Raw genomic sequence first — 13,560 nt, forward strand, 5'->3', positions numbered from 1 at the left:
GATAGACTCTGGTATTTTTCCTGAAAACTTGGTTCCATTGAGCCTCAAAACCTGCAAAGCGCTACCTTGTATGAACTCTGGCAACTCTACACATAGATTCTCATTTCCCGATACATCTAGATACATTAAGCTTTTAATATGAAATATCCAAGATGGGAAGGTCCCTGTCAACCCACAACTGCGAAGAATAAGAACTGCCAGCGATGAGAAATCTGCAAAATGTTCTGGCACAGGAGTAGGGCCACTGATATTTGTGCCATCAAGGATCAGCGTGGAAAGAAATGGGAGCTTAGTAAGAACAGTATCTAAACGGCCGCTAGTGATCGTGCACCCATGCATGGTCAGCTCTTTGAGACCTGATGTTGTATTGGTAGAAGAGGCATGTGCTAAATCGGTGGGACTGGCCGAAATGATTACCCCTTCAAGATGTAGTTTCGGGAGATTGCCAAGGCTGTTAATTAAGGTATGAAGGCTCAAATTTTTAAGATCAAAGCCTCCGATCTCTAGCATTTCTAAATTCGCGAGCATAGAATGGAATCGGGAATTAGTAAGAACAGTATCAAAATGGCCGCCTTTGATCGTGCACTGCCTCATGCTTAGCTCTTTGAGACTTGACATCGTATAGGTAGAAGAGGCATGTGCCAAATCGCTTGGACTGACCCACCAAATGTTTACCTCTTCAAGATACAGTTTCTGGAGATTGCCAAGGCTGTTAATTAAGGTATGAAGGCTCAAATTTTTAAGATCAAAGCCTGAGAGGTATAGCGTGACTAAATTGGCAAACTTGGAATGAAATAAGAGATTAGCAAGATCAGTATCAAAACGGCCACCGGTGATCGTGCACTGCTCCATGATTAGCTCTTTGAGACCTGACGTTGTATTTGTAGAAGAGGCATGTGCCAAATCGGTGGGACTGGCCGAAATGATTACCTCTTCAAGATGTAGTTTCTGGAGATTGCTAAGGCTGTCAATCAAGGTACGGAGGCTCAAATTTTTAAGATCAAGACCAGAGAGGTTTAGAGCAACCAAATTGGAAAGTTGTCCGTTCTCGACGGGCAAAGCACCAGACAAACCAGAATACGAGAGGTCAAGGTACTTGAGTTCTGTGAGCTGCTCAAATCCGCGGTTTGGCCATGGATTTGCATGAAAGTTGTTGAAAGCAAGGCTAAGGGAGCGAAGGGAGGTAAGTTCAAAGATGTCTGATGAGCTGAGATTACCCGAGATGCAGAGACGGGACAGGTCGAGAGCAGTGACATGGCCCGACGTGCCGTCGCATGTTACACCATCCCAGGTGCAGCAGCTGGTATCTACCTTCCACGGCAAAAGATGAGTTCTTCCGAACGGACAAAATAAGTCTGTATCTGGGAAGAAGCGGAAGCTAGCTCTGAGGCGTAGCAGGGCAGCACTTTGATCTTGGTGGCATCCACCCCCGCTGGTAGCGAGGATGACGATGACCAGGAGAAGGTAGCTGGGAAAATGATGCAAGCAAACCATTGTTTGATGCTAGTGGTGACTTAGCAGAGAAGGTGCTCGGTGCTTATATATATAATGTATTGTGAATGACAGTGCGAGGGCTACGTTAGAAAGCAACCTTTAATAGGCTGTAGATGGATGACATAGGCGAGGACCAAGACTTCGAGTCGACGGTGAGGGAGCAAGTCTTCGAAAAAGTAAATAAATATATAGTTAGAAAGATGCTCTCTTTTTTTCTAATTATTCTTTTACTACTATATGAGTGTAATTTTCACAGCAATATATGATGGTTGTCATCATAGTATAGTAGGAAATTAGAAATGAAGTTTGGTACAAGTATGATCCCGTACTATAGCCAACAAGATAGTAAGCATGAGAGGAGAAATCACGAAACGGAACATTGACATGTCAATAACAGAGAAAGGTCTCGCATGCTACAATAATTCTCCAGCGACTTGTCTCTACCCTATTCCACACGGAACGACATGCATTTCCATCTCTACTAGCTCAGCAGCGGTCAACTTTTTGTATGAATTCAACTTTTCCAGGACTATTCCACACGGAACACTGATGACATCAATCTTTGCAAATGGAAAAGGAACACTTAGTTGTATGAATTCAACTTTTCCAGGACTATATTCATATATGGATACACTGTCACACTACTGGCTGCGGGCTCTGCATTTTTTGGCATGCCCTACACGATGATTCGTCGCGGATACACACTGCTACAGAATAGCTCAATAGTCCCGGTTGGTAACTTACGATGGTTCCGGTTTGCCAACTGGAACCGCCGTCCGAGACTAAAGGTCAAGGTCCCGACCTTTAGTCCCGGTCAACCGGGACTTGAAAAACCGTTTATTCTGGTGAGTGGCAAAAATAGGGACCAAACACTGAAAAAAATAAAAAAAAGCTTCATGCCCTGCCAGCCGCGCACTGCGAGCGCGAGCGCTGCCGCCTCTTGCTGCGGGCCCGACCCGCTGGGTCATGCGCTGCAGGCGTGACTCGCCGCGGCCCCGAGCTCATGGCGCCGCTCGACGCGGCTCCCCCGTGCCCCGCGCCGCCGTAGGCGCCGCTTGCCGTGGCTCGCCCGGGCCCCGCGCTGCTGATGCCGCCAGTTGCGGGCGCTGCACGCCGTGTGCTACGGGCGCCGCTCGCCGCGGCCCCGCACCGCCGCTTCCAGCCGCGGACCCTACATGCCACCGCCAGACGCGGCCGGCGCCGCCGCTTGCCGCGGCTCGCCTGAGCCCCGCGCCGCCGATACTGCCAGTTGCGCGCGCTGCGCACGCCGGGCGTTGCGGGCGCCGCGGCCCGCGCCGCCGCCGCCAGCTGCGGACATTGCACGCTGCCGTGCGCTGCGAGTGCGGCTTGCCGCGGCCCCGCGCCGGCGCCGCTAGCCGCAGCTCCGGACGGCTGCGGTGCCCTTGGCTGGGCCCCTCCATGCTCCGCTGCTCCTGCTGGCTTCACTAGATGCTAAGGAAGAAAAGGGAGGAAGAGGGAGTGGAGAGGGAAGAGGATAAGGGGGAGAGAGAGGAGAGGACGAGAGATGAGAGATGAGAGAGATAAGTAGATGTCCGGATGTGTTCGCTGAAAAAGGGAAAAATGCAGCTCAACTTTTAATACTGGTGGTGTCCTCCATCTGGAACTAATATGCTGATTTTAGTCCTGGTTGGAGGCTCCAATCGGGACAAATAGTGCGCGAAACCATTAGTCCCGGTTGGTGCCTCTAAAGAGGGATTTTTAGTCCTGATTGGTGCTTCTAACCGGGACTAAAGGCCCCTCCCTCCTCCTATAGCTTCTAGCAGTTGGATCTGCGACTAATGTCTTTATTAGTCCCGAGTCCAAATCCATCCGGGATAAATGTAAAAAATGAATGAGAAGATCTGTAGCAGTGACAGTCTCTCGATGAATTTAGCCATGCTTTTTTTACCTGGCGAGAGATTTGTTTTTCCACTATATGAACCGATCATTGAGGAAAGCCTAACTGGCTACTTGAACTCTCAATTAGTAATGAGCCTTGAAGTTAATCACAGTGTCAAAGTTAGAAAGCAACAATACCGCGTTTTGCCCCACTTGAACTCTCAATGTTTTGAGCCTTGACTAGAGTTTAAACAATGATTGAGCAGGATTTTTTCCCCTTAGTAATGTACTGGCATTTAAATAGTGGCACAAATAAGTTGGTAATGAACGGCTTCTAACCAAACATTACCGATGGATAACAATATTTTCAAAAAAATATATATTGTCCGTGCCATATAATAACTATATAAGATCCAAAACCGTGCAATGCACGTTAAGGGTTTTGATTCAAAACCAAAACAAAATTACATCGCCGGTCTAGCGGGGAGATGGCAACGTCCAACATATGGACCAAAACTGTGTCGTGGCTACAGTGTGGCAGCAACTTACTGGTAGTAGACATCACCGAATTAATTCTCCAGAGATTTCTCTACCCTATTCCACACGGAACACTGACATACATTTCCATATCTACTAGCCTAGCAGCGCTCAACTTTATGAAATTTTGGGGTTACCAAAAGCATGACACTGACAACTTGCAGGTCTTGCGGCGACCGAACCATCCACTACAAGGATCGAAATGTTTTGTTCATCAAAAAATTTGGATACACAAATCCTCGCGAAAGGAAAAAAAAAGTTTAGCACACCTTATTTATAAATTTAACTTTTCTATAAATATATATACGGTGATAAAGGGTCTAAAAATTTAGCGCAAAGAATTTAAGGCCAGGGCTAAAAAAGAGGTTGACTTTTATTTTATACAATTTTAAATTACACAAGAATCAAATTGAATTGTGAAAGGAGCAATATATCTTGATCCATTACCACCACTTGCACTATTCGTGGACCCTGAATCTTTTGGCATGCTCTACACGATGATTTATTACGGATACAGTCTTTTGCTGAATTCAACTATACTTTTTCTGTGGCGAGTAATTTGTTTTTCCACCATATGGAACAAATAGTTTGGTACTGTATGACTTTTGTAACGAAAGTTGGCAGCACGAGTTCACCTAGGAAATTCATCGTGCAAAGCAATAAGTCAAATCAACATGCTATTGTGCAATTGGATCAAAATCACACTCCGCGTGAGCGTGATAAAAGATGGCTACTTGTAGGCTAAAACCACGTCAAAGCATACATGGTGTCAATGGTCGACAGAAAAAGGCGCGATATACCACCATATTTTACGTTTTGGTACGAGGTGAATATTTATTTGTCGGGCCGATCATTGAGAAAAACCTAACTGCCTAGAAGTTAATCGCATACCTAGAAGCAATAATACCACGTTTTACCCCACTTGAACTCTCGATTAGTCTTGAGCCTGTTGTCAGTCAAAACCCGCCGGCGAGCAGTGACAGGCAACACGAGGAGTCGGGAGGCTTCTGGGACGGCTGGTGGGCCCCGGTCCCTCGGTCAACGGCCCAGTAATCCGGCGCGCACCCTGGCTTGAGATCGCTAGGCGTGCCACCTGATCCTGCACCTGATCAGGAAAGTGTGATGTATCAAATTCCTGTATGCACAGACACGTGTAAAGGTCAGTCCGAGCCGTGATCGGCTCATCACTTCCTCCCCGGTATCGGCTATGGAGAGCCGATTGCATCAATACCGGATCGGATCTTTGGAACAGGCAATGTATATATATAAATAAATCTTGCTTCATAAATATCAATCTAATCCAATCCATGACAACTAAGCCCTCACTGCATGATCGGAACATTCTACACGTGATTGAGCCTAACAAATACACAAAAGCACCGGAACAATCAACCTAAACAGAGATCCTAGAAACAACCGAAAAGCCGATTCCTAGAGCAACCTCTATCCAAGCCACGAGCCGATACTAAAACATATTGCCGGAACTTTCAACTCGTTTGCAAGGCCTAATAATGCACATATTGAACTAAGCATCTAAATAAACAGAAACTAGCCATAACAGATCGGATCTACTGATAAAGACAAAACAAGATGCAACCATCGTATCCATGATCGAACACGACGATTACTAAGCACACATGAGCAACGAACAAAGCATGATCGGGATGCAAAAGGATAACATTACTTTATGCGTGCTAAGATAACTAATGCTACTCGCCATCTACAAGGCTTCAGAACGAGCAACACACAAACGAACGAGCAAGGGTGATGCTACCCCGATCACACAGAGCGTGATCGGAGCCGCATGGCACTTACCCGATGAAAATCCTAGAACAGGGGAGGCGATACGCCGAGAGTTGTTGATGAATGATTCTGTTTATTGTTTATTCATGGTACATATTTATAGTCCGTAGACTCGTCCTTCTTAACTAACCCTAACCAAACACGACACGAATCTTAACTGCCTATATCTAAATTTACACGGCCTTTCTGGCTCCAATCACCCGCACAGGGTCCGATTCGCAAGCTTATCATAACTGTCTTCTAGGCCCGTCTTGCTCCATGACCCACTTCTGGCCCGGTCAGATTATGGCGATAACACATGCCTCCCTGGTTTCAGCAATGGTAATTCCGAAATCAACCATTTAAAATCGCCTCGACCCTTCGTCTTCCGACCCGTACAGTCACGCCCTTTCATCTTCCAACGGATGTGACTGCTCTGTATCAGTCTCCTAGGGAACCGTCACGGTGCCGATTCACTTCACCTCTCTATTTACCTTTATAAACTTACCCCCAGCATCTTCCCCAATCATCTTTCTCTCTTAGCCATTAGCAATTGCGCTCCTTTCTTTCCTCTGCCATGGCTTCTTCTTCTTCTGCCTCCTCCGTTATTTCTTTTGAATCCGAATCTTCCCGAGAGCCTACTCCAGAATACGACCCGATTGCTGCTTACGAAGTCCGTGCCCCCCTGCATTGGGATGCAGAGGAATGGGACTTCCATTCCCAGTCAGAGGATGATGAATCCTTGACTGATGGTGAGGATCTCGCACTCCTCTTCGGAGCCGAGTTGGAGGAAGACGAAGATGATGCATCTTGGGAGGAAGCCTTCTCCTCCTCAGAAGAAAGAGTCGATTCCTACTCCTCCAAGGAAGATCCGATGGCAGGTAACTTCCTCTTTGGCAGGTCATCGGACGAAGCTTCCGACGACACCGAAGAAGCCGAAGACGATGACGGCTTCACCAGCAACAGCAGCGGGAATGGTGACAACGACGACAACAGTAGCGATGATAGTGGTGCTAGCGTTGCTCCGCCAACCAAGCGCCGCAAAACTACTGGTGTGTACTGGTGGTAGGCTGTAGCACCACCATTAGGTTGTTTCAAGGAGTAGTTAGCTCCTCTTTTGTACTCGCTGCCCTGCTGTGAATAGAATCCTTTTTTGCATCAGTAAATTTCTTGCACATAACAACATGCTCAAGAGCTGATGGCAACACATCGGCCTTAGAATATACCAATCCGGATCCGAAATAACTTTCCAATTTGTTTTACCTTCTTCCGGACTTCAAATCCAAAATAGATCTCTGGAGATTCTGGGATCCAGGTTAACTCCCAAACTTCTTTTGCTCATAAACCCTACCCGCAGAATCCTCCTCCGAACCTTGAGGCACACATTCGATCTTGCGCCGCCAACCCTAGATCCATTCTCTAAGTTCTCGATTCGGAGCTCCCGATGGCGGAATCTTCGAGCACCGCCGCCGCCGTCTTCGGTCTGAAGGTAAACTTTGACCCCCATTAATTTAATGCAGTAACCGTAAACTTTACTGCGTAGTTAAATGACTTCTTCTCCGATTATCTTGTTTCCTTGTGGTTTTTTCAGGCTTCCGATATCTTCTTACCGCACCCTTCTTCCCCCAATTCTTTCTCCCTCAGGCCTCGTTCTTACGAGAAGCCCGTAGATCTGATTTCATCTGAAGCCAATCGAATCCCCTTCGTAAGCCAGGACATAGATCTAGAGTCTTGGTCGGATAGCCTCCGCGCTTGGCCAAATCCTCCTAAGGGTTGGCCAGTTTGGTATAACCGAATGGCGGATGTCTACCAGCCTCTGTGGGAATCCATCAGGATAGCCGATGCTCTGTCTATCCCTTTCTCCTCTTGAAAAAGACGAGAATCTTCTGAAGACCATCGGCTACTTCTGGTCCGATGCCTTGAATTGTTTTCTTTTTGGGCATGGTCCGATGACGCCAACGCTCCTGGATGTTGTGATGATCACTGGCTTAGACATCTCATCGGCTTGTCCCTCCGCTTACAGGCTTTTTGTAGTCCCCTTCAAACTATCTTCCAAAGCAGAATGTACTAACTGGAGTGCATACTTGAGCCAACACCAGAAAAACAAGGGTCCTGTATCGGAGAAAGAGCATACAGCCTTTCCAAATTTGTGGCTTGAACACTTCCTCTTCTGTGGCCCTTCACTTGCTCCAACCAAAAATTACCTTCCTCTAGCTTATGAGTTGGCCAAGGGTAACCCCGTTGGCCTTGGTAAATTATTCCTTGGGAAAATTTACAGATACCTTCATCTGATGACTTCGAGCCTTCTTTCACAGAAGAAACTCAGAACTGGTGGCCCGTGGTGGTTTATCCAGTTATGGGCTCATCTTTACTTCCAGAGCTTTATCCCCAATTTCCATTCTCTAGTCAGCAATTCTTTCCCTGACCTAAATGGGAGGCAGATCAGATGCACTAGCTTCGGGCAGGCTTTGTACAGTCTTCCCGGCGGGAAATTGAACCCTCCAGATGCCTTACGTTGGTTCAGGATCTTTTACCGAGGCCTAGACAGCCCAAACTTTCTCCCATATATCGATCCTGAACTCTTTGAGAACCCAGCCATGTTCCGGCTAGCCGATTTCGCCTATGACGCTGACACCAGGCGTCTGTACTCCATTATGGTTCGGCCCTGTCTTCTTCCGGTTGGCATGAGTACTTCCAATCGAATCATAAAGCCGGGGTATGAGTTTTACCAGCCGGTCATAGCAGCTCGGCAGCTTGGTCTTGGACAAGTACCACCTCATTTCCTTCTTCACCTCCTGACGTCGAATAGAGTGGACCTCCCTGATGCTGTAACCACCCAAAGGTGTTATAGTCTTTTTTCAGACCTTCCCCTATCTGTCCCTACCGATCTTGTCTTTACTTCTTCGGCTGTTGATTTTGAGGGGTGGTGGTCGATGTGGAAAACTCACGTTTTTCGACGAGCTCTGGGTCCGATGCTGCAGCAGATCCACTCTGAATACGAAATTCCCGCCGGAGAGGTACTGCCACTTTGACTAACGTTTCTTTTTTGACTTTATTGAACCTTTCCTGATTTCATTCTTTGTTTCTGCAGCAGGAGAATGGCCCAGAGCCGACGAAGGATGATGGGTCACCCTTTTGTTTCTTGCCAGTTGCCCCTGTGGTCCTCTTTGGCAAAAATGTGCCTCCTCCTTCGAAGAGCATAATGCGAATACAGCCGAGCACTGCCAAGCTGACCCCCAAGCGGAAGCGACCCTCTGAAGTTGTTGCCCCCCGAGCTCGTGCTAAAACGAGGAAAGTCCTCGTCAAGAAGATCCAGAAGGAAGCTGCACCATCTTCCCCTAACCTAGAAGTCCCGGTCGCTAACCAGGTTTGGATCACTGTAACACCCTAAATTTTGCAAGTTACAAAAATAAATTGAATAACATGGTAGGTTAAAGGGTTACAAGATTTTGATAAACAACTTTCTTAAAAGTATAAAAATAAATATAAGGGAAAATATATGATATGTGCATTCATGCTCTTTGCATTGTTTCTTTGGTTGTAGTTTATTTTGGATTTAAGTTTGAATTCAATTTCCATGTTCAAATTCAAGAGTAATTGCTCTTCTTTTTTTTCTTTTTCTCTCCTTCTCTTTTCTCTCCTTTGGGCCCAGCCCAGCCGGCCCTCTCCCCTTTCCCCTTTTCTCTGTTTGCAGCCCAGCCAGCAGCTCTTCTCCTCCTCCCTTCTTTCTTCCTTCCGTGCGAGGCCCGCTCGCCCCGGCCCACGGCCTCTCCCTTTCTTTTCCTCTCTCCTTTCTCCCCCGCGCACACACGGCCCATCGGCCTCTCCCCTGGCCCATCGGAGCGCCGCCTGTGCCCCGCTTCCCCTCCTCTCCCTATCGCGCTGACAGGCGGGGCCCGCCTGTCAGGCCTTTCTCCCCCACCGCACCGGACTCGAGCTCGAGTCCGGCTCGACCCCCGCGCCGCCTTCGCCGTCTTTGCCTCGGGCCCGCACGCCCTGGAGCGCAGCCGCCCCTATTTAAGCGCCGCTCGACCCCACGCCCTAAACCCTAGCCGCAGCCGCCCTCTCGTGCCCTAACCCTAGCAGCTGCGCCCACTGCCGCCGCCTCTGCCGCTCGCGCCTCGGGCCGCCGCCGCACCGCCGCCCCGCTACCGCTCGCCGTCAACCGACCGTCCTCGGAGCACCACGTGGTGGTGAGGAAGCTTCCCGGCCGTTTTTCCCTCTCCCTCCCGCTCTCCCGTGCCCGCGCGATGTTTCTTGACGGGCCGCGCCGCCCCTCGCCGTCGGCCGCCGTCCACGGCTATCCTCGCCCCTTCCAAGTGCCCCAATTGCAACCCCCGCGTCGCGAGCCAGCTCCCCATCCAACCCGCGCGCGAAACCGAGGCCGGGAGCGCGCGATCGCACGTCTCCGGTGAGCCTCCGCCGCTCGGGTCGCCGCCGGCGTCTCCCCTCCGCCGCCTCGCACCCCCCCCCCCCCCGCGTCCCTGGACCGTCCGATCTAGATCCATCGGCCGCGTTTTAATCTAGCCCAAGTCAACCGATCCGTATACCGATCAGCCGTGCCAGTTTTTCAGTTTGGCCCTTCCAGTTTTTAGAAATCAACCCCCAGTCCTGTGTAGTTCAAAAATAATTGCAGTTTAGTCCTTTTTCTTCTGTTTAGCCCCTGGAGTTTTCTAAAAATTAACCCGCCGTCCTCTAGCCTTCGGTTTTGCGTGCTAGCCCCTCTGTCTAGGGTTTAATTGCAATCTAGCCCCTGGTTTCTTTGTTTTAGGTCCTTTTAGATCCAAATCTTTCGCAGATAAGTCCCTGGAACCCTGTTTTAGCCCTAACTTCTCCGTTTTAACTCCGATTTCATCGATTCTTGCGCTCACGTGATCCTTACGACTTATGCAATGTTTCTAAAATATTATTTTGTTATCTTTTCATTGATTGGTGTACTGTTCTTATTTTATTGTTTTTATTTGTGTGTATGTGCTCGTGTGTCGCGATAGACGGTGCACAGTTCGAGGATCCGCAGGGGCAAGACTTTGAAGAATTTCCTGAGCAGCAGCAATTTGCTAACGAAGGCAAGTGGTCCTTGATCATGTTTCCGTCCTATTAATATCACAACCACACCTTTACTTTTTATGCGTGCATATGTCTAGAATATGATGGAACCCAATTAAGGATATGACTAGATTCTATTTAACTTCCTTGTTTAAACCTGGGTTGTTTTATTTATGTTATAGCTACGCTAGTTGCTTATTAGTAGTTTTTGGATGGTTGGAAAGCATGTTATCTCCTGTATCCTTCATGTCCTTGGAATATTGTTATGGCGATGAATAAGATTATTTGAATGAAATTGGAACATGGAGAACCACCCAGGAAAACAGTGCAACCACAATTACTATATGGCTCTGGTCTTGGCTAATTAATTAGAAACCTTAGCTTGTGATGATCTTACCGAAAGGGCAAGAGGGGTTGCATTGACGGGGTATAGCTCGGTCCTTTTGAGGCACATGGCTATGTGAACCTTGGCTAAGGTATTTTCCTCAATAGGGAGGGTTATGACCGCTTTGGCTTGAAATCTTAGCGGATTGTCATAAGTTAGGGAATCTTTGTAAAGGCCTCGTAGTGAATCCCTGCCACTCACCTCGGAAGTGTTTAAGGGCCTTGCAAACTCGGGCATCAAGGGAAACACGAGTTGTGGGTAAAGTGTACAACCTCTGCAGAGTGAAAACTGATATATCAGCCGTGCTCACGGTTAAGAGCGGTTTGGACCCCCACATGATAATTGAACTTGAAGAATGAATTAAGCTGTTGTTCTTTATTTGATGTTGTTGTTTATTTAATCAGTATTTTTATATAAGGGTTGGTATAAACTTAAACCTAGTTAATGCTTGCTAAATAAAACTTGACCAACTAAAATGCTTATCGCAGTCAAACCATGTCAGCTTATCCTTGATTTGGCCTTGCATGTCATATAATTTACTCCACTTGCTGAGTACCAACCATAAGTGTACTCACACTTGCTTTATTAAAACCAATGCTGCTCAGAACAAGATAATTATCCGGAGTTTCCTGAAGATGTTGGCGATTTCTAGGCGTATGTCACCCAGTCAACTGACTGTGAAGTTGAAGTCCGCTGCTATTTATCGACGTTTGTTTATTCGTTTAAGCTTAAGACTGTCGGTCATGTAATAAAGTATTATTATACTCTTATTCGTTAATGCATTGCTTCGGATATTCGCTTGTGACGTCTACTGTATGTGCGGAACTTGATCCTAGCGCACATATGGGATGCATTCGGTTACCTTTCCTAAACCGGGTGTGACAGAAGTGGTATCAGAGTCGTGTTGACTGTAGGACGTTAGCCTAGCTAGTAATGGTCGAATTTTAAGTCTTATCTTGCTTAGTAGCCAAGCTTCTGCCCGCTTGCTTTTGAAAACTGCTTATTTCTTGATTATATCACTATTTCTATTTTTTTTTCTCCTTGAACCCATGCTTGTCTCTCAAGTGTGTTGATGTTTAAAAAAAAATGCCATCTTGCCTTAAGGTCATCTATAGCATTTTTCTAAATGTCCTCTATCTTGCGTTGCCCTCACTTCTGTTGCAGATGGTCAGGACCAGGCAGACTGCCCGTAAGAGCACCCGTGGACCACCGCATCCGATTCATCACTCGCAAGAGGTGTCTGACCCAGAGGATGACCACCACTACGACCCTTCCAATGGGGGATGGGTGGACACCGACACTGAGGAGGAACCCATGGAGTTGCCAGACGACCATCCAGAGGTCTCAAGTGGCAGCAATGAGGGCCCTGCAGGAGGAGATGGTGGTGATTCAGGTGCCGCAGATGGAGACAAGGATAAGGGTGATGCTGATGACTCCAATGCGCCAGGAGGTGACGATGACGATCCAGATGATGATCCTGAGCCAGCTGTCGCCACAAACCCACCACCACCTGAGCCTCGCTATGAGAAGCAGATACTTCACTTGGAATCTGCCGAGGGTCCATTTCCCGCGCTTCTTTGGAGGGCCATGCAGAGGATTGGCTTTCCGCGAAAGCCACATTTTGAGGCCCACTTGTTCCGAAATGCATGGCATGAGGAAGAGTGGTTGGTGTCAGTGTTGATTTGCGTCCCGGATGAGAGACCTGGGTGCTGGGTGGAATACTCCAAGCACATTGACGAGGTGCCCAGGAGGACTTTGGAGGCAGGGACTAGTGAAGCTGCCAGGAGGGCACTCTACTTTCTTTGCTACGCTTACAAGGAAGAGCTCCAGGGCACTGAGTTTCAGCAGTTTCCACAGCGCAAGAGGGGAGCTACTTGTGCGCAGATTCCTGCCCCACCCCCTGGGGAAGGAAGCCTGCTCATGGACACTACGCAGGAGCTGGTCGCCGCTCTCAGCACGGATCTAGATGCAGCCGGGACAGAGATCCAGGAGGTCAAGAAAAAGCTGATGAGGACCATCAGAGAGAAGGCAATTCTGGAGGCTCGGCTGAGAGGAGATCCAGTGTTACCTCCGCAGTACGACAGCATCGAACCGAAGGAGTACTTGCCTGAGTCACCCCCTCGCAAGCGCATTCACTACGGAGAGCCCGGCTACCGCACCAGCTATCGTTAGAGGATAGATTTAGGAGTTAAGATAGGAGTAAATTTTCTTTCTAGATAGGAGTTTTCTAAGAGTCTTTTGTAATCGCTAGTACGAACGATCTTAATAGTGTGTTAAATTAGATTAATGTGAAAGTGTGCTTGGTTTTGTGACAATGATTGAGTTGGATCTTTGTAATGATTGCGATAGGTTGTGGAGTGATGACCACAACCATATCAAGTTATTAATACAAATATATAGTTTAGTAAAATTTTGGGGATGTCTTTTTCTTTGCTATGTTTACCTTACCCTTGTTCCTATGCTTTTTCCATGATTGA

The sequence above is a fragment of the Panicum hallii genome, chromosome 6, assembly GCF_002211085.1.
Source record: "Panicum hallii strain FIL2 chromosome 6, PHallii_v3.1, whole genome shotgun sequence".
NCBI lineage: Eukaryota > Viridiplantae > Streptophyta > Magnoliopsida > Poales > Poaceae > Panicum > Panicum hallii.